Here is a 20,798-nt window from a genome sequence, read left to right as displayed (position 1 = left end):
TGTTACTAAAACTTAATAAAGACGTATATTGGAAAATTGCAATTATTGATGCAAAGTGGAAGGGCAAAAGTTAAAATTCCATAGCGTGACTCTAAGTAACTACCAATAAGACAATGTTAAAGAAATTCAATTTTTCTTTCTTCTATATAAACTAGAAGCTTCCCCCACCCTGTTTCACTATAAAATCATCAGAGTATACCGTAACAATACATTGTCTATTAATTTATATTCCAATTTGCCCCCTTCTAACTAATTTCATAATAAACTTTAACGTCTACACTCCGGTATCGCTGTTTACGACCATCCCATTACGGTAGTAATGTTTTAATTCGATTACATTTATTATACCCCTCAATTAACTCGCGGCACGCGAGGCATATTTCTTCTTCCAAGCAATGAAAAGGAAAAAAAAAGAATTGAGGACCAACGGGAGATTAAGATCCACGACACGAATAACGTCCAATGCGTGACTGCCAGTCGACTTCATCGTTCGCCGTGGCCAGACCACGAATGGGCACACGGGAACGGGTTGTTTTTATTCGATGCCGGGATCGACGTATCTCGCTATCGGTGGCGGATGGCTTCTGGTACGCTTCGACGTTGACGGAAACTTAAATCGTAAAAGTTTAATGGGGTTACGGGCTGCAGCGCGTTTTGCTCGCGCGCATGCATCGAAATCGATACACCGCCCTCGATTCGGCTTGATTCCTGCCACAGCTTATCGCACGGCTGCTTTTCCTACCCTCTAATTGGACGGGCAGGTCCGAGGCGAGTTCGAGTCGAATCGGGAATCTGAGCCAGAAGCGATTGTTCGCTTCCGCGGGATGAGATCGATCTTTGGCCTCTTTATTAACGTAGAAGTGAGTGACGCATTTATGGTTCTTTTTTGAGGTAGGAATACCATGAAAACAGTCTGTCGATATCTTCGAGTTGCTGTCCCAAAATAAATAGGGGTTTTTCCTCCGGGGGAAGAGGAGAAAGAAAATATTTGAGAGTAAATGTTCTAACGAAGCAGAAGATTTGAAATAAAAGGTGGGCTTTCAGGATTTTTCTCGTGGAATCGAATGACGAACAAAACAAGTTCTTCTAGTTTGACTGGATGGGGATAGATTAACCATAGTTCTGCATTTAATGTTTCGGCATGGAGACTCATCAGACCCTTGGTATTTTTATTTTAGCTATCACGAGAAAAATGAAGACCTAACATAGAGCTAAAACAAGAGAAAACGTCGTTGACAATGCTCAAGAACTTTCATGAAGACTTGTTTATTATCTTTTAATTTGAATTACGACGAAGCCATTAGATATAGAGAACAAGTGTATTTGACTTTTTTGATACAGAATTGAACGAGCTTGATTTTCGACAGGATCCACAATTTCGATAGAATCGATTGTTACCGAGATAAAAGCAAAAGACTGCGGACGTTGCACTCTACCATCAATGAATTCTGATTTACACCATCCAAGCACATCTCTGTCAGCTTACAAACCCGTGAAGATTCCTCAATTTCTTCACTCCGAGGTAAATAACATAGGACGAGCTGATTATCCCAGAAGACTCTGCTCCGAAAAGCCCAGATATTTTTGTTCTCGCTAAGAAGGAAAGTACCACTTGGCAAACGGGCTCAGGATTTTTTCCCCGAAACTTCGGCTTTAATTTCGCCCAGTCGCCAGGGCCGAAAGACTTTGCGAGCAAAGTTTCGAGGACGCTGAAAGTACGTAGACGGTTGGAAAGAAGCGGGGAGGGTGAAACGGAGGGAACCGTTCCGTTTGAACGACGAACCAGCCGGAAGTTATTCGAGGACCGGTCGAGACTTCATTATTGCGCTTTTAATGAACCTTAAAATATTCTACGGCGCCCGATCGCGCGATGCCCGACCGCATGCCAGCGGAAGCTTGGAAAAGAGGTGGAAACGGGTACGAAAGAGGAAGTGTGGAGGGCCCCGTTTCATCGGCGACAGCTTTTAAGTGTAATATTCGCGCCGGGTGGTCGCTCGGAATCGCGAAGCTCGTAAATACCCAATTACTCGTTACCCCGTTCGAGGAATTCCAGCTAATTGAGCCAGACTGTGGCGCCAGTGCGTTAGCGCCACCAGTTTTCAAGTGATGCTTTCAATCGATAACCCTTCGGATTCAACGCCTCCCTGCGCGCATTGTTTTCTTGCGCGGGGACGTTTTTACGAGGATGGGAAACTCGTGCCACTGTTTCTGTACGGGACGCATAAAATCACGGGTTGCTCGGAGGAATGATGAGGATGAATAGTGAACCTCACTCATTCTTTCAGGAGGATGGTCAGAATAAATAGATGATATAATTGAATTTACTAACTTGCTATGCGAACAGATTTTACGAAAAGTGAACTGTAATTGTTTGTAAATGACATTTGTTTTTAATTGATAGCTATGAATGATTGTATTTTATTATCTTGCAATGTTTTTTTTGTATGGGGGTTTAGTAGATTATTCTTTACTTATCCTGGTAGGTTAAATTTTCACGTATAGAGTAGCACCTCGAGAAATCTGAATTCTCTTCCTATGGCAATTTAGTAAATTTAATTGTAACATTCATGGATTGTTAAGCAAACTCTAAAACAAACTGATCCGCGCTAAGATAAAACATAAAATACACCCGCAATACGAAATAAAAATTGAAATTTGTTTCACGGCGTTGGTAACTCACGATCCAGACTGAGTTAATAGCACCAAATGGAATAACAATCTTCGACATGGAAAGTTCACGCCTTATGCTAAGATGCTATGCTCCAGACGGTAAAATTTGATACCCAGTCGTTAAATTTTCCTGGGGGCTGAAAAGTGCTGCGTTATTATGCTTATTTCGCAGTTTACCGAGCCGTATTTTCAGATCTTTGGCGCGAAACGTTCCAAGAAAGTTTTGTATCACCAAGAAGTTCACGAGTGAGGATCACGAAGTTGGAAACTGCGGAAACGAGAAGTACGTGGTCCTGTGGCGCAACGGATAACGCGTCTGACTACGGATCAGAAGATTCCAGGTTCGAATCCTGGCAGGATCGAAATCTTTTTTTTAGCTTTTTAAAATTGTTTTAAGCAGATGTAAATTCGTTCCTTATAGAATTTTGTGTGAAATGGTTTCTGTTGAAGAATATCTATTAATTACAATTGCGTGAGGGTTCATATAAGTTGAGCATGGTAAACTTATGCCGAAGAGGAGAGTTTCAGCAGGAATGCTGTTTATAAATCTGATCTGAAATGGTGCAATTGAAGCACTGTTATGAAATAAGAAATATTACGTGAATTTATTTATTTATTTTACGTATTTATTGCAGGTAATTATAAATATATATTTAAAGTAGATTTTATTTAAACACGAGAGAAATTGCGTTCGAACTGTTTAATTGTGTTACAAACTGGTATTTACGATGTATTGGAAAATACTTTGCGATGGAAACAAATTGGAGTAGTTGAATTTTTTCCATTAAACGCGAGAGATTTTATGGAATTTATTGACGTTTCCAGGTGAAAAATAAAAAATTGATGTTTTTCATCGAAAATTGTATAATAATAGGCATGTAAAACTGATTGGGAAATATTCGATGTGAAAAAAAAACTGGCCCATGGGGGGATCGAACCCGCGACCTTCGCGTTATTAGCACGACGCTCTAACCAACTGAGCTAATGGGCCGAGTTGAAGAAACTGACCAACATTGAGAATAAGAACCAAATGTGGTGACACAATTTCTTGTCATAATTAAGTTTGTAATTAATTAAATAGTTTCTTTAATCCAATCTTCATAAATGCGTGGATTCACGAATGAACGAAGAGTCGGTATTTATACATAAAATAATAAAAGACTTCACTTGAGAGAAATAAATTATAATCGTAAAATTTACACAAACTTTAGCTAAAAATATATAATTGCAATGTATTGCTAAATTTTATAATTTTTATTATCTAACTTACTAGAAACGTTTCAATTACAATAACATGTCTCATCCATTAGTGAATAAGATAACTAATCATGAAAAGATAGCATGAGTGGATAGTTTCAGTCAGAGCTTCTCAATCTTATAACAACACGAGTCAAATTGTATAATAGTTTCTTAATGAACCATCAAAAAAGTTTTAATAAAAATTCTAATAGATTGAACAAATAATACCATTTACATGAAAAGATTCGATTCATTTTTCGAGTTATTAAAATGCACTGTATTTTTATATAAATTCTATTAATATATTCTACTATTCTTCGTTTAGAAATGAGAAAGCCTAATCAATAGATGATGTACTACTCCACTACATTATAAACAGAACTGCGAAACACTGGCTTAGGTAACAAGATTAGAGCGTCTAGAAGTGAGAGGTAGAGATTTGATATAGCTACCAGTACATAACAGGTAGAAACAAACTGCCTCTCATTTGCAAATTATTTACTCAAATTTATTTTTCACTCGTGACAAATCTGAAGTAATATTACAACATTAGTATACATGGATATCAATAGGACATTAAAGATAGCATAAAGTAGCGAGTCCATAAATTTAAGAAACATTTGCTCGATGATTACTTTTTTCATGTCTCCTAAAAATGCAACACTACGCAATATTACCGAGTCCCACTCCCATAATTTTCGCTGCATCCCCCGTTCCAATCTTCAATTACGATATTCGAATAAAGGAAAAAAAGAGCCACGGTATCCTTTAATGGCTCCGAAGACAAGACTCTGCGCACAGCTTCCAGGATGGTCAACAACGTAAATCCAGACATGGTGCCCCGTGACTTCGAGAGGGCCTTTCACGCACCAAACTTTCCTGCTGGAAGAAATGACAGGCAAGCGAAAAGCCTCAGTAGGTGCAAGCCGTAGATCAGAATTTTATGGCCGATCTCCGGCTCGGTGGCGCGCAAGGACCCGAAGGCGGTCTTGGCCACGTCGAAAAACATACATTCGGCCAAGCCGGTCGCATCGCCGCCATAAATCTTTGGCTTTATGTTACGATCCTGAAAATACGCCGCGAGATGCCTGGCGTCGCGCCAGGGGATGACCGGCGGAGTTTCACCGTGGACGCGTTAGACGAATCCAAACACAAACATTCGCTTGTCATTGTAATCGTCGATGGAGATCCAGAGGAATTAGACGAACTATCATGGACACCCTTGATTTGGACCATCTGGCTTATGTAGGCTTAGGTAGGAAACGTGAAGAGACACATTAGATGAATATAAATATGAAGATTTACTTGAACGTGTTAATAGAAATGTTTATCATTTAGATAAAATAATACGGACACCTTGATTTGAACAGAATTTGCTTCCAAGAGAGTTCCGAACATAAGGGTGGTTCTACGACTTGGTAGTCAGCTGGCTTCATGATGTTAGCCTGAATGGGGTCATGTTACTTCCAGCGAGTGCTTGGACATTGTAGATGAACAGGTTTATACTGTGGTCCATTGTATTGTATGCTAATAATGGTGTCCTGGATATGCTAGTTGAGGTCATCAGTAAAGCATGTCTAGTAGATCCTGCCTTATAGAGCTTTGCTGTGTGACACTTGCACTGGCCCATATAATCACTTGAACAGTCTGCTCAAAACAATATTAATAAATTAATAAATACCTATATTAATAAATTACCAAACAATTGAACACTTTTCACTTGACAGTGTTAAAATTAAGCCAAAACTAAATGAACTTTAGCTACGAAAGGAATTAACAGAAACGTTACATTACTCTTAAAAAACAGAACTCTTTGAAAACACCAAGGATGTAAGAATCTCTAAACCTAAGTCTCTCGAATGTCCTCTCCATCTGTGAGACTATGAACCTATATATGTCTATGGATCTATTAACCTATGAATTTAGTTTGATTCGAGTTCGCAAATTGTTTACAGCATCGAGTACTTCGCTACCGAGTGAAACGAATCAATTTTTCCAATTCGAACAACTTGGCTTCCGCATGCGTCATCGCAGAGGACGACCAGTGGCAATTCCCACGAGTGCTAGGTCAGTTGCGCCAACTGTTACGCGAAGATAGTTTGGGATTGTTTCAGGGAAGTACAAGGGAAGTTCGACAGACGCAACTTTGACTCTTGCGCGACTGAGCTTCGTGAATTACATTGTGTTGATAACTGAAAGGGCTAGGCAGTTAGCAACCAGTGCTGTGCCTTCCGTGTTGCACAAAAGCAGATCGTTGGCAACACTGACTATTACAAGAGTACATAGACTATGGGTACATATAGTGACTGAAAGTCTCGATTGAATTGCCTCGATAATTGCATGGTCCTCTGTGCTTGCTCTCTGTACCCATTTCTGGCACAGTGTTTGATATTAACGAATCATTCTACGAAGGTAATGAATACTCTATCAAACATTGATAAAATGTAATTATTGTAGTTCTCTATTTGATGTTGACTGGCCAATGATATACATAGACATTAAAAGATCTCGAGAAAGAGCAGGTCATACAAAAGAAAGAATACTACTTCTTTATATTTGGAGACTTAAGAGAACCTCCTTTCAATTATGCATGCGTAAGGAAATGTTTTACAAGTACAAGATTTATTCAAACGAATTAAAACACCAAAAGCTAACGCCTGCAAACATACACACTGCTAATCGCAAAGGGACATTTCAGTCTCCGAAACATTGCATTGAAATTTAATTTCACGTAATTTAATTGCCCCGAAGGAGATTAGCGTTCCCGTGTAATATTTCATCGGTTCTTTGTTGTTGTTATTCTCAGAATGAGAGAAACGTACTCCGACGAGGGCACCGAGTCTTCAATTATCGCAAATGACGATACGCGGATTAAACGTTCCCCAGGGGGAGGGGGGGGGGGAAGTGAGTCGTGGAAAATAATTCCTCCCCCCTCTCCCTCCCCCTTTCACCTCTTGGAAGAACTTAAAGTTTATTTGCGTAGCCATGACACGAACATGGTGGCGTATGAACAACGTACACTGAAATAAGAGACTCCACTTAAGCGACAGATTTATGCGAACAGATATACGCGCTTCTCACAAAAGAACCAGTTTTTTGCGGCGCTCTTTGCACGACGCACCGCTTGTTCGTGAATTATGACTCCGCTACCTCGCGGTTTAGTTTATAATTCTACATTGTGCGCGAAAGTAACGCTAACTGTGGCACGAGTTGAATAAAGAATTGCGTTTTCACGGCGGGGGGAGAAAAACGCGGTCCTGACGTTTCTGTTTATCTCAACGAGAGTAGTAACTATTTTATTCGGCCGTAATTTACAACGAAACGTAATCCACGAGCGATCCGTACAACTACCCCTATGGACGGTGAATTTTGTGCCGTTATTACGATCGCTGGTCAACATTTTTATTCCGCGCAGAGGCACATGAAACATAACTAGATATCGATGTGACTGAATCAAAAGGTAGACAAGTTTTCGAAATATAGAAAGAAAATATTAGAGTCCCCTAATTTAAATAAAGTTATTAATTTTACTTTTGCTCTGATTATGAGTTATAATGAAACTGCTCCCTGTGTCTCAATAAAAACTAGCCCTGTAAAGAATTCGATATTTACAACAAGATAAACAAATCAAAGATGCCTATTACATGAGTATGTCCCTATCTCCTATAATAAAGTTTAGGTAAAATAAACATTCTAATACAAAAAGAAGTAAAAATATAGACAAATATTCCACGACGATAAAAGCAAAGCTTCGAGTATGAATGTCTTTTGCATAACGCCCTCGAAACCTTATGGCGACCGTGATATAAGTAAAAACCTCGCCAGCAGTTTTACATCGTCTCCATAAAAACAACGGGAAATACTCGATATCAATCATATTTTTCGCTTCGATTCAGACCAACCAGTCGATACCAGGAAAAAGTCAAGATATTAACCGATCTCTGAGCGTAAAAATGAAATTCAATTACATGGCCAAATCGTTTTCAATCAAGCTCGAGCGACAGCGGGCCCCCGCTGCTGCATACATTCGAAAGAACTTACCGAGGGGAAACAAAAAGCGACCGGTAAACCTGTTGGACGTAACCATGGAATCTTATTAAATGACGCAAGAGGTATGACATTGGCGTATTTCTTCTGTCGGGAATATTTTAATTTAAATCAGACTTACTTACGAGCTTACAGCTTGGGATAAAACGCCTTTTTTTTATTGGGAATTATAACGTTGTCACAGATTATTGATAAGCTACATTGAATAGAAAATAAACTGTTCGTCCATTACTCTTTGAATAAAAATAAAAATTTGAATCGTAGAGTGAACTACGACTCTTTCATCACTAAACTAAATCACCCCAAAAAATTCACGTGATACCTTCACGAGTATAATAACAAGCATACAAATTTTTACTCAATTCCACCGTGAAATTTTCATTAAGGAAAATCTCGAAGTTTCCTCATTTCTCGACTCTTTTATTTCCTTTCCTACCCCTACCTGTTTCCAATCTCGTCTCCACGAAGGTCATTCACCCCTCGGAGTCTTTGTCCATGTATTTCCTTCGCAGAAGCTAAAAGTGCAATTAAAATCGCTCGAATCTCCATTTCGTTCATCCGACCAATACGTTTCGTCGATTGAAACGCAAGGACCAGGTCCATAAAATCTGACTGCGTTCGACAGTAACGAATGTTTCGAGCGGAACCAAAGAAAAAATAAAACGAAACTGGAAGTCGGCGGTGACGTGAAAGCTTCGAAACGCACCTGTGGAACATGCCCAGTGCGACGAAGGAACCAAACGGAACCCTGGCCGCTATCAAAGGGGATCGCACGCGGAACGGGCGGCCATTTGTTTTCAGGCTTGCCTAATGATCGTTAAGGGCCAATAAATATTTCGCCGCGCGCCGAAAGACCGTGTCGTTCCTCGTGGGGCACGATAAAACATTTTCTAGTTTATATGCTAATATCAGCGACTCTAAGTGCCTTTCGCGCGAGCCTCTTTCGTTTCGAGCTCTTCGACGCGAGGAGATCGTTCCTTCCCTCTTTCCCCTGGTCGTTCTGCCACGATTTGTCTACTTTTTTTTTAGTCCCTCTGTCTCTCCTTCTCCCTGGAGTTCCATCGCGACAGAGAATTTTTAGAGGTGGAGGAAGGAAAGGGTAGAGCTCGTTAGAGAGAGGAGGAGGAGGAGGAGGAACGAGGAAAGGCGGATATTCGAGTCTTTCCAGATAAACTTTCGTCCTGATAAAATTGCGAAAGGTCAGCTGGGTCTCTAATTTAGCAAAGGGGTATCGAATTCGTGGGTGATAATTGGACAGGGGGTGGATCTTTCGTAAAGCTACTGACGCTGAATGTTGCTTATTTTGTGATGTGTATGATTCGACTCCCATTTAGAAGTATGTGAATAATTGCAGGATTGTATATAGGATACTCAAAGAATGGCAAAGGATATTTACGTACATTGGACGTTTGGAGAGTCGGTTACGATGAGATTCATATTCGAGTATATTTTTATTACTACGTTTGGACGAACACTAGGACTCCTAAATAAATATATTGAAACTCAGAAAGACATAATTTCTTCAAATTTAAAGAAAATATATTTCCAATAAAAGAGAAATTGTTGTAGAAACATGTGTTGTGAAGAATCAAGTAATACCAACCAAGTATTTTGAACAATTATATAAATTACAAGTATTAGATCATCCCATAAGTTTGTGCTACAAACTGAGTCAATATTTAATAAAAAAAACTATAGAAATTTTACCCAAAACACACGCGAACGAAACGTGTGGTTCAAGTCACATTCACCTTGCCACGAAGCACCGTGTCGCGGAGGTTTTCATTAAACGGCACTCGAAGAGCGCAACCCTTCGTCGTTCGGGGGTTTCGCCCAACAGTAAACATCGAGTACGCCAACTCGAGTGCCTTGTATTCCATAAAATTAGTATACATAATGGGTTCACGAGGCGTGAGCGTGCCTTCAGGATCGTTTAGAAACTACTTCGTTTTCATGGGCTGATAGCAAGTCCGGAATCTGAAGTTCCTACTGCGCCGACATCGTTCCCGCTCAGAATGGGTTAGTCTTTACGGGATTACGTGTTCATGATAATGGAACGGCTGAAACTCCTTTGCCGCTTCAGAACAATATCAGAACATGCGTACAATAACTGAGAACGGTATCCTCTTACGCTATCCTAGGCTTCGTTACGCGTGACGCGGGAGAAGCTAGGTAAGCAAATTTTCTCATAATGATCGCGTTAGGAGAAGTTCTCGTTCGAAAGCTGAGAACGAGTGTCTTTGCTTTGCTTTAATTCGAAATCTACTCATCATGAAGCGCCGTGCGATCAAGCTGTGTGAAGGGAGTTCTCCTTTTTTTTTTACCAGCTTCGGGAGAGTTTTCATTGGTACGTAAATATACACAAGATTTTCTGAAATTGTCACAATTATGTTAACGTGATACCGACTATAAGTGGTCCAGATTTCGCTTTTTACTATGATAACGTTTTAAGAATAAGAACTACGAGCTCGCGATGCTCTGTTATAGTGTGAAAATAGTTTAATTGAATCCTTAACACCTTCATTGACCACGAAACGTATACGACTGATTATCGCCGTTCTATTGGACAGTGGCCGCCTTCGCACTCGCAGTAACGCACTGATTCGACGGTAATCCGCATACTAATTTCGACCATTTTGACCGGAACAGTTTGGACGCCCCTTTAGTAAAACAAAGTCCACGGATTGGAGCGTTCCCGAAGCTCCGATGTCCCTCAAAAGATCCAATCCCGTTGGAGAAAATCAACCCCCCTCGCCGTCGACCCCGTAGCAATCTTCTGAAAAACTCAAACGTGCCCGCTGGAGGCAAGTTCGCCGTTGGCGGTCCCGCAAAAAGAACCGCAACTTTTAATTGCAAAATCCCCGAGGGCGGGAACTTCTTCCCTCGAACTTGCCTGCAACCCTTTCGCATTCAAATTCGCGGGAGACGAGGGGAGACCCGGCGTTGGACTTGGCGATGCAACTTTCTAGACGTTTTCCTCCTGGTGGAAGTAAGTCGATGCTGGGCTGGATCGGTGCCCCTCGAACTTCGATTAAATCGGGGAATCGAGTCGAAATCGTGGCGAGACGGATCGAGAGACGACCGTAATTGGCCCTCCTCGCTCTCTTGTGCCGTCGATCCTTCGGCTCCCTTGGCCCTTCACGTGGTCCGACGAGTCGTTAATCTTCCCCGAGATATACTTGATCATTGCACGCCTCACTACGTCTTCGTTTACGTCGAAAGGGATCGAGTGCCGACAATTTCCCGTTTCCACTCTGCCATTTCTGCGTTCCGTGCGCCCTTAAGGAGCAAAGAATGCCCGAGAGGGGTCGGCCAGACGGAGAGAACGCGACTCAAAGAACCGAATGGCCAACGGGATGGAGGAGGACGAAGAGGGAGAGCGTCGATCGAGCTTCTTCTTATTCTTCGGCGGGATGCTGCATGCAACGCCAGAGAGAAGGCGGAGAAAGACTCCTCCAGAGGGGATTAGCAATCTATTCGCTAGCTGGATTCGCAGCCTGGAAATCTGGATTTCGAACGACGTACTCACGGCCGCTTTAACGACCGGTTGCTTTCAATTTAGGATTCTTTCGATGGAATGAGACTTCCTCTCCAGCGAGCTGCCGACTCTGTGCGTGTTGATCACGCGGAGTTCGTTTAAACGGTACGTTGAACTGGAAATTAAGTTCTTCCAGATCTCGAGATCGATGTTTTTTAACGCTGAGTTTACCACGACCGGTCAAAGACCGTTTCCAAATTTTTATATATAGTTCTTATTACTTCTTGGATTTATATTTTTAAATTTATCTATTTTTGCACTGAAGAAGCTAGAGAAAATGTAAGAAATTATTCTTTTTTTTTAATGGAACCTTATAATTCTCTTCTTCGTAATAATCCAGAATTTATTTAGACAAATTCATCGACCTATCGTACGAGAACATTTATTTTAATATAAATTGCAAATAAGAATTATATTGGTTTGTCTGAAAAGTCCATGCCGATTTTTGGTGGGTGGTACAGGTCTGAATATATAGGAATCGTTGAAGACAAATAGCATGCGTACATCCCTTAAAATGTGGAAAGATTGCGGAACAAAATGGTACTTATATAATTTAATAAACATATATTAAAATTTAAATGTGCCTTTAAATTTTCCTTAAAAATTGACACGAACTTTCTGAACAACCCAATAGAAGGAACATATAGGAGGAAAATATAACCTTATAACGCATTAATAATATTAATTTAAAATACAGGGAGACACGTATAGCTGCTTCTAGAGGTCGTAAATTTCTGCAACATCGATTGGCTGCATTTCGTAAACTTCCGCGATAGGTTATCGATGTTCCGATAACGACTCATTAAACATCCCAATTATCGGCGCGGATACTTCTTCCAATGGTCAGAATTCGTACGCGGAGCGTGTATTATGCAAGCCAGGCGCAAGCGTAGCACGTTCGGGTTACTTTAATTAGCGAGGGCTCCCCTTTAGATAACATCGGGGGTGAAAGACGGGGGAGAGGGCTCCGCTCGAGCGGACTTTCCGTTAGAAAGGATAATGCGATTAAGGTATGCACTCTCACGAGGGCCACGATCTCTTTCGATCGTTCGATAGCTCGATACTTTCCAAGGAACGAGGCAAAAGTTGGAACAGCCAAATTTCCCAGCTTTCAGTCAAAAACATCAAACGGTTCGACGTGTTCTCGGACTAAATTCGTCTGGTTTTGATAGAATTTGCATAATCGATAGTTGAGTGTCCCCCCTCGGTCGGTTTTTGAGACAAATGGACCCGATATTTAATGCTCTTCTGGGATTCATCTTTAATTCAGTGTTGATTGCTCGTTTGACTCGTAATGAAGTTCGTAAAAATACATGCTCTGATTAAAAAGAAAGATGTAGCTCTATTGGCGTTCGTTTAAATCGTGAGGTCAATGAGGATAAAAATATTTCTTTTTATTTAGAAGAATAAAAGTAACGTTGACGTCTTCATGATTGAAGATCTAAGAAAAATTTACGATAATAGATTTTCATTTTTATATAGAAATTTTGTCTTTCAAAAATTGAATATTGTATTTTTATAATTTGACTTAGTGACAGACAATCAATCATATGAGATGGACAACCTAATTCGTCCAATGGCACCAAATACATGTAATCGATACACGAGACGTTAAACTAATACATATGAACTGAAGGTCAATAATTAGTGCAAATTTGCACAGTAAACTCAACAAGTTAATTAATCACGTTATATAATCACTGCAAAGCTTGTGGGAACACATATTTCAAGCATTTCAGTCGCGGTGGAATCGTTAGTCTTCTGCATCTCTTCCTCGGGCATTGAAGTCTCCAAAAAGTGGCCTCAACGAGTCCATTACATTCTACTAAACAAAAACTCTGTAACTGTCACCCAACCAGAGACAATTTAAGAAACTTTTAAAACTAAAGATTAGAGTTTCTCTAGATTTTCATTCAAATCTGTCTTAAAATCATTCAAACAAATATTAAATAAATTAAACCAAGCATTTAAAGAAATATATATTCTTTAGATTCTCGAGTGGCACAAGAATGGTTTAGAATTTATCTAAATAAGCCACCCCTGAAATGTTCAAAAAATTCAAAGAAGCTAAATTTGTAAAACTTTGATAATTTATCTGGAACAAACTAAAGTCCATCCATAAAAGATATCAAACAGAAACCTAAGCATATTTATTCTTCCCTCATCTAGCGGATCGAAAACGATGACACCGTTAATTTCTCTACGAATCCACTCGTTGTCTGGTCTAAATCGCTTTATCAACAGTGCGCGATGCAATTCTGTCCAACAAGCGATAATAAACGAAAATTTACCGTCGCCCGTGCTCTGTTCTACGCAAAAGAGACAAAATCAACCAGGCAATGCGCACGTTCCATTTGGTCAGCAAACTGTGGTTAGAAATTGTTTAATATTCCAGGAAGTTACATTCCCCGTGTTTAATCGAAACAAACCACCCTTGCATGCGATCGATTCGTATGTGAATGTCGAAACGCTCTATTTTTAAATTGCAATCCGCGACGTCGATCATAAATAGCGCCGCAAGTTTATTTTCACGAGCACTAGTTTCCCTCCTGTTGCGCAAGCGAATTCTCGAATTAAAGGGACCAGTGCGGAAGATGAAAGTGGGTAAAAAAATACACTCGCATTGGCGAAGTTTCGTCGTTTTGTTTTAGAGACATATTTACTTCAGCCAAAAGAGTTTTCAAAAAACCCCGATGATGAAATACTGTATTTTTTTAGTTCGTATGTTTTTTGGTATTGAAATTATAGGAAGCGATTATTTTAATAAAATCGTGTATCCTATCCGAAACATTTGAATTTTGATAATTCTTGAATGTAATTAAACACTACATTTGAATATTATTCCTTTGCAACACATTGTATACAATAACCATTACACGCGTAATATACAGTCACAAACATAAACAAAGTGACTGTCTCGTGCTTTTTACCTCACGTTCGTAATCAAAAAGCAGTGATAAAGAGAAAATATAAAATCAACAAATTCGCCAGACTAAAGGAAGAATTTCTAGAAAATATGGGTCCACTGATTTCCCTTGAAAATTTGACGTTGCCCTGGATAATATTGCCAGTAATGAGAATACGTCTTCAAAGCCTTTTGAGTCGTATATTCCATCGCTTTAGACGATCCCACGCTGGGCGAAATACAGCCCTTTTCCGGCTTTATAAAAGCCCCCTCGGTGCTCCCGGTCTCATTTTGCATGCACGAGCAAAGATTCGGGGCAGCGGACCACCGGAAATTATTCAGTTCGACCATGCATGGAAATTGGTTCTGGTCGAGGGCATCCGTACGCAAAACGCGTGCCACGGCTTCTTCCATCCACGGGCTGTTTCGCGGTTTTCGCCTACTCGCGCGCATCACGTCCGTGCATCTGGGCCGTTCGACGAGAAAACAGGCTTTGTTCGCGCGTCTACACGTGTAATTAACTTTGCACCGGGAGCGTGTAACCGGCTCGTCGATACTAGCGCGAGCGATCCAGGTAATCCGATCGTGAATTTTCGAGAAAGAATCCGCCCGAACGGAAACCGCTTTCAGAAATTAATTGAGAGCACAGTGGAGCGCACGGCTATCGATTTTTCTGATTGAAATTGCCCAGAAGATTTATTTTTTTTTTTTCGATGGTCAAACTCTCCCGACAAAAACCCTCTCGAACAAAGAAATATATTGCAGAGATAAGGTTTGCTTATTAAACACTGCGGGACACGACTAAACAAGCTGTGATTTTGGAGAAAAATACGTGCTTTTTTTCAAAATAATTTGATTGGTACGATATGTAAATTTGTCGAAGGAAAACGTTGTACGTATTAAAAAAAATTCTTCCTCAATGATCGATAAATTGGAATTATATTTCCTTTTATTCGTCGATTTCATTCAATTCTTGAATTTGAATTTTCATTTAAATTCTTTCGTTTCTACTATCGAGTACTGACGAAAATAATAAAATTCTGTAGCTGGACATCGTACATTTGTATCGTTAGGGCAAAGATAAAAATGACAAAATAAGTTTTAAAATATCAATGTTGTAAATATGTAGTGTACAAAATAAAAAGATTTTCATAACCAGGAATAGAATTTGAAATGACGTGAATTCACAAATGTGTTAAAATAAATTGTCGTACCCCATGTTCTTTTTTGTATCAAAAAATATCATCCTACGTCCTCTCTTTTAAGATGGCGCTTTTTAAAAAGTTTGGAAGCCACTCGAGTAACAGGTTCCGCGAACAGGTTGCCAAGAAAATTCCAGACCTAACCGATGATTTGATAGTCGGAGAAACATTTTAATCGTTCCCAAGGGGAATCAGTTCGCTACCAATTAAACGGCTCCGAACAAGTTTCTTTAACTGTGTAACGCAGATTATCGTTATAAGTCGCATCTTTAATTACTCGCCACGACTGCGGAGAGACTAACCGAACGACACTTTTCAATCAATTGACGGTATTAAAGGCGGATAAATTGGGGTTAATTTTACCAGTCGCTCGGAACGAGACGGAATCATTACGCTCGAGCTTTTCTGAGAACCTCGCGCCACGTCGTCTTTCGTTGCATTGAAGAGACGTGGGTGTAGATCGAGACGTGGGCGCGTAAACGAATCTCGTTAGGCGATCTTCGGAAGTTCTGATGCTCCACAAAGATGAAACTCAAAGACTTTCTGCCATCTTAACGAGTACTGCTGCTAATGGTACAGAGTGAACGTTTCTAGGAGCTGACGTAATAAATAAATATAGGTTATGTAATAGGTATATAATATAGATCTGTAGACCAGCTGCAATTTGTTACGCTATTTGTTCTTCGATAAATCACAAGTTACGTAATATTGGTTTGAAAATTTTGTAACGATTATCTCGCATTATAGAAGTTTAAGTGAGTTAATAAATTTCAATTCTTTTCATGGGGTAATTTTCTCTTGAAAAAATTATCTAATTCGAATGGCAGCGAGTCTCTGACAGCTTCGAGCATTCGAGCTTCATATGTTTCTACTTCAAACCGTGGCAAACCTCCTCAAACGTGGCTTCGAAATGGAGTAATGAATTCCTGGCTTCTTCCCGTCGTGAACCAAAGCGGTTAATTTCGCAATTTCTCCGTTTCAACCTCAACTGAGATACATACGGTCACAATTAAAACGCCCCATGGGACGACGAAGCAATTTGTCCTGTAATCGGCATTGTCACGCGGCTGTTGGAAGGGAACAGAATTCTACGTTTGTTCGCGGATTATACGGGCGTAATTAACTTCATTTAATGACCTGGGCCGTGCTGCGCAATTCGGCTATTCGAGGCGCACACGGAGCGTCGCGATGCAACCGCATGACCCTCGTTCCTGAAATTAAATCTAGCTTCGAATCAAAGATGGTAAAATTCTTTAAGTTTAAAAGTTCAAGTAGAAGTTGAACTATTCGTGCAATAAAAACGGGAATTTCAACTATAAAATTGAACGTACATTTGCGAATGGTATGATTTGTATGACAATTTCAATTGTATGACATGTTATACGAATTAAAGGTTCTCTGTTCAATGGAATAAATGTGTTAAATAGCGATATTAAAAATATCCACATTCACTTCTCATTTATTATTTACAGTAAATATTTACCTACTTCAGCTCTCTACGATTGCTGATAAAACAGGTAGTGTTTCCACCTGATAATAATAAATTTCTGATGCAATGTACACCTGTAACGACATGTTTAAATTGCACAGGAGTGAATATTCAAGAGAAATCATACGTGATTTAAGACGCTGATAATACGAGGCGTTTCCATCGATTAATGACACAAGTTTCTGATGGATCGAAACACGCGGAGATTCCCGTCAGACGCGGCACTTATCCCGTTGAAAGAAAAATTGCCAGGGTTCGTGTTATCGTGACTTCCAGTTTTAGAAATTTAAATACGGCCACTCTCTCTCTCCACTTGGGCCTGCTTGAATATTTATCGTTGGTTCAGATTTCAGAATTTTAAACGACAGTAACAGCGACCGTTTCTTTTTCAACCCTTCAGCGAGGAGTCTCTTAAATGTCCTGTATACGCCGCGAATTTTACAGTGAGAGAACAACGTGAAGAGAAATTATCGTAACTGGGACTCGTGGAGGTTTAAAAATTCTAAATTCTCTCGAGCCAGTTTATTAAATAAATGCTTTGAGAACAATTCTTTGATCTGTAGTGGAAGATTGCATCTATCTCGAGAGCAGAATATTTTAGAAAATACGCTACTTTCTTGATATTTCCATAGCTCGTATGGTCATGCTCGTGGTCATGGTTCGGAGTCACAAGTATTATACTTAAAAGAAATACTTAAAGAAATCATTTTCTCAAGGCAAATGTCGTATCTTCTGCGAGCTGTCAAGCAAAAGGAGAAGGTTTATAATTCCATTCGATTTCCAGTTAACGTGTTTGAATGTCTGTTCTAGTTTCGTGAAAGTCGAACTCGTAGTGAATGTCCCAGTTACAATGCTGCAAATTGTTTTTTTTTTATTGTTCTCCTGCTTCAGAGTTCGCTGCTCTTATTATGACTGAAAATTTCGTTGACCGATTTTGAATGCGCCTCAGTCGAAGGTAATAAATCGCAGAAATGTTTGCATTGTGATATTTTTGAAGATATTGACATTATAGAATACTTTGTAAAGTATTTTAAATATATTTGAAATAGATTATTGAATATTAATTGATTGAAATGTAGAAATACGTACTTGATTCCTTCAGTGAATCCAAAGAATATTTACTACAAGCAATTTTTATTTTATATCATACCTAACGTCTCTAAAATTTCCAGTGCAATAAGTGCCTATATCTAAATAAAAAAAGTTTAATTTTCACACCAGACCCTCTCTTGCACCTTACGCAATAATTCAAAAGAGAAATCACCCCTCCAGATTACCGACACATTCATCAATTAATTCACCAAATTGTTGCTTAAATTAACCATCGAATGTCAATTCGCAGGCCCATTAAACGTTCCCACGAGGAAGCATCGTGCTTAAATTCCGCAAAATTGCCTCATTATCGACGAAATTTTCCCGAGACTGTCGTCATTGCCGTACGAGGAACATTATGCAGCGTGTTGTTAAAAGTTTCGAATAAACCCACGTTACTTTGATCGAATACCCGGTGTCTCGACATGGAACGTAACCCAGCCGGTCGTTAATAAATTATTATCGCGTGCTTAAAAATATGATCGAACAGGGACAGCGAGAAGCGTCTCGCGGGCCGTCTTACAAAATAACATTTCGTGCGTCGTCATGGATGCAAATGAACACGATTGAAATGCATCACGGCTCCCTTTAACGAGAGCATTTAACAAGTAATAATCAACAAAAGTTGCGTTCCAGGGCACGACGATCGAATCTGAAGGACGGACGGAGCAACTGGAAAAAGTGAAGCGGAACGAGAAGCGGAGAGGAGAGCCGAGAAGCCGTCAGATAAGCTAACAAATGTCCCCAATGAATAATAATAAGTGGCCCGGTCCAATTTGTATTGCATTTACATTGGACGACGTCCTGGACGTAATTTATATGGTTGGCCAACCGCCACGCTCGTGGTTCGCCTTGTTTCGTTTTTTCGTTTCCTCACCGACCGCTAGATAAGATCAAATTAAGCCTGCTCTCTATGCACCGATCTTTATGCACGCTACCGCGTAGCGGCGATCCTCTCCTCCCAATGAAATCTGGCAACCATCGACTTCATTCGTCGCTCGTTTCTTGACCCTCCGATTCCCTTGGCTCAATTGACTCTACCATGCTGAATGACTTTGTTAACCTTTGTTGAATGTAATGATAAATGTTACAACCATGTTATTTTTATTTTGAATTTTTCGTACTCGTAGCGCCATCAGTTCACTGCGCGTGTTCATCTGTTTTTTTTTTTTTTTTGTTATGTTATGTTCAGACAGTATTATTACAATACTTTCTTCCAAGGAGCTATAGAAAACAGTATTATAATAAACTATTGTATCACAGAGTTAATAGCGTATTTATGTCCACCTTTTCTCAACAACCTTCGATAACCCAAATTATATTGGTGTTTTAAAAAAGAATGGTCATTTCACGAACTGAAAGGTGAATTTTTGTATGTATTTATCCTAGAGATGCTGCACCGCTTCGAAATTCGGTCTACGGGAAAGTAAGTATCAATACTAAATATCAATACTAAATTTCGCACTAAAGTGCACGGACTGAATTCAAACGAATTAAAATTTATTATTCAACTATGACAAAATGGCATTTAATTCCCGTCGCTGCTTTCAAGTTCCGTGCAAATGATTATGAAATAATTCCTTGGGTCTGTTGGGCAAATATAGTAAGCGGCTTAAAACGTCGTTCGGTTGTCGAGTCGCGCAAAAGCGCAATGGACGAGTATAATTTTCGACGCTTGTTTGTCGTGGGAATATATTAATACCCTCCAGTTGGTTGGCTGATCGTCCTCGTTAAATAATTCCACTGTAACGTTAAACAGATTCGCGACTGTTTTCTCGTCCATCGAACCGTCCTAAAACGACATCCTCGATATTCAGCACTGTCATTCCACGCCAAATCGTCACTCTCGTGTAGGATGTCGTGGATGTCGATCAAACGGAAATATATTGCAGTCTATGTGAAAATAGGGGAGGCTTACATCACGAGTTTGTTGTTTTCGAAATTGTTGCAAAAGGGACAAAACCTCAAAGTTGGTACTTTTCATCAGATTTTCGTGGAGCTTGATAATATTCGAGGTCTGTATATCTAGAACGATTTCGAAAATAGTAAAATGACGAGTTAAATGTCTCTTGTTTTCACGTGGACTGTAACGTATTTCAGTTTGAACAAAATCCGTGATTACAGAGTATGTGAATTGTGAATGTGTACCAAAACTGTCAAATTCGGGAGTCTCTATTTTTAAAATACAGTATTCTGTGAATAAGTACTCGTAAAAATTAAACAGAATTATTTTTATGAATTGTAGGATAGAATGAATAACGTATTATTGAGCAAGTTTGTAAGTACCTACACAAAGAATTATTATAACCAAAATGGGGTACGAAAAGGACAGAACTTGATCTAAAAAAGAAGTATGATGCTTGACACTTAGAATGACGAGTGACGTTCCAGTAGCTAAAAATACAGTACACTCTAGTGCCTGAAAACAAAGCATAATATTCTGCTACCTAAAATCTAACGCAATGAAATTAATTTAACGCGACAATTCCATTACTATACCCCCCGCACAGATGCTTCGTATAATTAAAAATTAAATCCGATCGACAGCATCGTCGAACAATGAACGTCTAATTGTAAGAACCTTCGCGCACAGGAAACGGAAGCAGAACTCGAGGC

At 39.7% G+C, this 20,798-nt stretch overlaps 1 protein-coding gene and 2 non-coding genes across 3 annotated transcripts in view; 1 reads left to right on the top strand and 2 right to left on the bottom strand.

Moving 5' to 3' along the window:
• LOC128889207 (mannosyl-oligosaccharide 1,2-alpha-mannosidase IA) overlaps positions 1-20,798 on the bottom strand; it is a 546,492-nt gene that overhangs the window by 366,947 nt on the left and 158,747 nt on the right. The window lies entirely within an intron of this gene.
• Trnar-acg (transfer RNA arginine (anticodon ACG)) lies at positions 2,960-3,032 on the top strand. Its single transcript has one exon. It is a non-coding gene; the product is annotated as a tRNA-Arg (tRNA).
• Positions 3,588-3,661, bottom strand: Trnai-aau (transfer RNA isoleucine (anticodon AAU)). Its single transcript has one exon. It is a non-coding gene; the product is annotated as a tRNA-Ile (tRNA).

Source organism: Hylaeus anthracinus, unplaced genomic scaffold (assembly GCF_026225885.1).
Source record: "Hylaeus anthracinus isolate JK02 unplaced genomic scaffold, UHH_iyHylAnth1.0_haploid 11997, whole genome shotgun sequence".
Classification (NCBI taxonomy): Eukaryota; Metazoa; Arthropoda; class Insecta; order Hymenoptera; family Colletidae; genus Hylaeus; species Hylaeus anthracinus.
Note: the sequence above shows the minus strand (reverse complement) of the source record. Positions and strands in the feature narration are given on the sequence as shown.